Below are 4,373 nucleotides of genomic sequence, written 5' to 3' on the forward strand. Positions count from 1 at the left end.
AGGAGGTCAGCTGACTGAAAGGGGCAGGGCCTGGCTCCTATATAAAGCACAGGCAGGAGGCCAGAGGCAGTTCCCTGCCAGCAACCAGAGAGGCAGGAGCTCCCTAAGCCAGGATGCAGGAAGAAGCCTGACCGCAGGTACAGCTTATGGCAGCTCTAAGATACTTGAGCAATGTTGTTACAGTCAGGCGGCTTATGTTTAGGTTATAGCTAAGAGGCTCGAGTTTCTGTTTCATTTTGTTGTTACACCGGTGGTTTGGGTGAGGCTATCAGGGGTTGGAGGAGGCCTCATAGGGAACCCACAGTAGCGTGGGGACCCCAGCGCCAGTAAGGGCGCAGCATACGGGGTACATAGATCCCAGCCCCAGAGAGGAGCATTTGAGAAGCCCCAGTGCAGGCATGGCAAGGCCCAGAGAGGGGGCACTATTGAGAAGCCCTAGGGTGAGCATGGCAAGCCCCAGAGAAGGGGGCAACACTTGAGAAGGCCCAAAGAGGGGGACAACATTACAGAGAAGGCCCCAGAGAGGGTCAGCTTTACTGAGGAGTCTTAGAGAGGGGGACAGCCTTACCGAGGAGCCCAGTGTGGGCACGGGGAGCCCCGAAGAGGGGGCAGCATTGCTGAAAGTCCCAGAGAAGGCGCAGTGACTGAGAAGTCCCAGTGTGGATGCGGAGGCCCCAGAGAGGGGGCAGATCACTGGAAGGAAGGCCCGGAGAGGATAAAGAGGGGCCCGATTGTGATAAGGCTGGGACAATGGCTATTCCATCGGTGAGGTGTGGCCTGCGGTGTAGAGGAGGAAACAGAGCTGCAGATAGCGCCCCCTGGCAGCAGGGCAGTACAAGGGCAGCCTCCCGCTAATTAACATCAATTAATTAATTAACAGCAAGGCATGGCAGGCGAGAAGGCGGGCGGTTGCCCCAGGAGCAAGTGTGCAGGCCACATTTTAGCCCGGCCCCGAGCGGCTACCTGTTACAGTTTCATATTGCTGATGGACATTATTCTTAGCAAGAAAAAAAGACAGGATGTCCCATCCATGCCGAGCGCAGCTAACCGTGGATCTGAGATGAACAATGTCTCCTGACAGAAGGGAACTTGGGGAGGAATGAATCTAGCCTTTTCACTTTGCACACCAAAAGTATGTTTGATGAAAACAAACTAACAAGAGATCGTAACCAAATACAAGGGCCAAAGCTTTGCCAATTAAAAAAAAATTAAGAGCAAAATGATAATCACCGTGGTCAAAATCCTCCTTCCTTTCTATAGCAAGATATTTGCTTGCTGGGGTGAGCACACTAACTTCAGTGACTAGCCTCCGAGGAGATTCCCACATGTCTTAAAGAAAAATGCTTACCATTTAAAATATTCCCACTACTTTGGGAGTTTTCAAGAGATCTACAGTAAGCTGCTAGGGGGCAGGGGTTGTTTAAAATTAAAAACTGAATTGACAATGCAGCACATTGTATGTTTAGGGAAGTGCACAGCTGAACATTAACTTAATGACATTCTGCACCGATAGATTACCCGGAGTGGACTTATCTGCACTTAGCAGACACTATTTACTTATAATCTGTATTATTAAATTGTTTATAAACTAAGCACTCTAAGTAGTCAGTACAGTGGCTGCCATTTATAAGTGGCTTTAAGTAGCTAGTTTAGCTTTATGTATCCCTCTCCAGGGCATACTGTACAAGTCTATAGCCCCATATCCCACTCTTTCTGACTTTTCTGCCTACAGAGATAGTCCTCAAAAGCCACTTGCATGATGCTGGGCATATTTCACAGCAATATACATGCCCACTGAAAGGGATGGGAGGCATTATGCCATCTTTTCACTGTTTTTAATTAAAATTATTGTAGTATATGGAAAAGCCGAGGTCAATGGGCAAATAGCTATCATTTCTTATAGACAATGCTGGATTCTGAACTGAATTCCAGCAGGTAGAATGGAAGAATCTGCAATGACTCAGGAACATGTTGCCAAATGACAGGATAAAAAAAGTTTTAAGCCCTTCTGGCTTGCTATTCCACCCCATGCATTTTATGTGCTCTACTTGTCTAACAGCAGGCAAAATTACAGTCCCCAGGGTCTCGGAGCCTACTGATCAAGTCTCTCACCAGCTGTGTTGTCACCAATCTCTTTCATTCGGTCCTGAATGCCTACGGAGTCAGGCTTTTAACAGCCTCAGTAAAATGTATTCAACCGTATACACTTTATTGAGATCCTCATTGGCAGATCCCATTAGGCGGCATACTGCTAATAGGTTGGCAGATCAGTGTCAAGCCGATATTCCTCAAGGGATTGAACTGACAGAGCAAGCGTTTAGGACGATAAATTTGCCAAAAAGCTGGGGAGCAATAGACCACAGGGGCAAACATACTATATTTCGGGGCCGGAAACTCTACTCTTATCACTGCTGGTAATGAATAGCAATGCAATCTACATGGAATCTCAAAATGCACTTTAACAGTACTATTACCAGTGGCTTATTAAAGATGATCTGCACAGGGAAAGTGAAAGTGAGCTAACCACAGGGATATGCGCTACATAAACTCTGCGAACTGCCCTGGAGGGAGTATTCGGCAAACAGAGTGAAATCTGTCTCAAGCGACAACTCAAAGAGCTGACAAGCATCGCTTCTTAATGCAGGTGGTCCCCTAATAAAGCTATAGCAGGTTTGCTCTCTATGTAGTTGAGGGTGCTTTGGAGAAATCAAACAAGACAGGTAGCTGTCTGAGACGGCTGGTCTTTTGTGCAGCGATCATTGTCGATGCACATAAAATTTGCCTTATGTTGCATTCAGAAGCTTGTCTAGGTCTAGCCAAACCATGCAGTTGGTCCAGTAAAAGATATCACCCATAAAAGATTTTCTTGCTTCATAAAGATATTCTCAGTAATGCCCATAATGTGCAAGTTTCCCACAGTGTTAGGCCATCATGTAGGTTATAAAAGCTCAGTTATTGCTTGAGTCTCTTGAGTAAAGCACCTGTCTAAAACTAAGAAAACCTGAGTTTTCCCCACGTAACTCTGGCAATTCCCTCAGCCATTCTGTGCTTCGGTTTCCCTGTGTGAAAAATGGAGGTGGGAGAAATAGCCCTTCCCTATCTCACAGGTGTCTTGTAGACTACTGAAACAGTAGAAGCCTAGAAAGATGAAGTGACTTGCCCAAACCCACATGGAGTGCCTGTGGCAGAGGTAGTGCACCCGGTCTTGCAGGGGTGACACTAGTGCCTGAATCACGAGACCATTCTTTCTGGGGCATCAGTAGCGAGTGCTGCACGATTAAAGGTAAAATCTGCTGCTATGCTGTCGAGGGTGAGCACAACTTTTGTGCACCACTTAACCCGCACTTAATCTCTATTTTAAGGATTTAACAAGGCCTCAATGCTGGCTCTCTGCACAGAGGCGCTTTCACCCCCAATATCTTGGCAGGCTCAATTAAGAACTTAATGAAAGGTGCATTCATATTTATTTCCATGCTGACTTTCCCACAAGGTTTGGCCATTGAGGGTATTCAGCACATCCTTCTATGCTTAGTGCGTAGCTCACTTTTTATGTGCCATCCCTTATGGAAAAGCTCCATACAATTTAATCTGGGATGAACCACCTGGGGATCTATAAAAAAGTAAATAGGTTGCAGCAGAAATTGTTCTAAGACATACAGCATTTAATAGAGAATGACCTACCTCACATGTAGGTTTTAGCTCAATCTCTAGGATTTCCCAGACAATTATGTCCCTGTGTAACAGGGAACCCTGGCCCTGTTACTAGAAAGTGGGGCAGCCCCTTTAAGGACAGAGTCTTCAGGGCACAGCCTGCCACCAGAGCAGGGGTTAAAGTCTGGCCCATGGGCTGGCAGTGGACACCATTTCCCTGCAGCCCCTGCTCGCATGGCTGGGGCTGGTCTCCAGGGAGCCCCCAGCCACACCTGCGCTGTGATAGCGCAAGGCTGGGGTTGCCATGAAGACTGACGCCAGCTGTGCTGGCAGGGCGTGCAGCAGACCAGGGCAGGGAGCTGCTCTGGAGCTGCTGCAATCTTGTGGCGGGGGCAGCCTGGTCCAAGGCCAGGGCAGAGCTGTGATCTGCAGCCTGCATGCTACGGGCAGGGGCATGCAGGCAGTGGGTTGTGGCTCTACCCCAGCTCCTTGCAGCAGTGACAGTCTGGTCTGAAGGCAGGGAAGAGCTGCAATCTGCTGCCTGCACACCCCTGTCCAGAGCATGCAGGCTGCAGATTGTGTCTGCCCTAGCCCCAGACCAAGCTGCCCCCACCACAAAATCCCAACGGCTCCAGAGCACCCCCCTGCCCTGCCCTGCTGTGCGCCCTGCTAGCGCAGCTGGGGCCCGGCTCCATGGGAACCCCAGCCCTGCGCCATCACAG

General features: G+C 48.8%; 1 protein-coding gene across 1 annotated transcript in view; it reads right to left on the minus strand.

The window, feature by feature from the left end:
• Nucleotides 1-4,373, minus strand: part of ANKFN1 (ankyrin repeat and fibronectin type III domain containing 1) — a 99,769-nt gene that overhangs the window by 23,201 nt on the left and 72,195 nt on the right. The window lies entirely within an intron of this gene.

The sequence above is a fragment of the Alligator sinensis genome, unplaced genomic scaffold (assembly GCF_000455745.1).
Source record: "Alligator sinensis unplaced genomic scaffold, ASM45574v1 scaffold282_2, whole genome shotgun sequence".
Lineage (NCBI taxonomy): Eukaryota > Metazoa > Chordata > Crocodylia > Alligatoridae > Alligator > Alligator sinensis.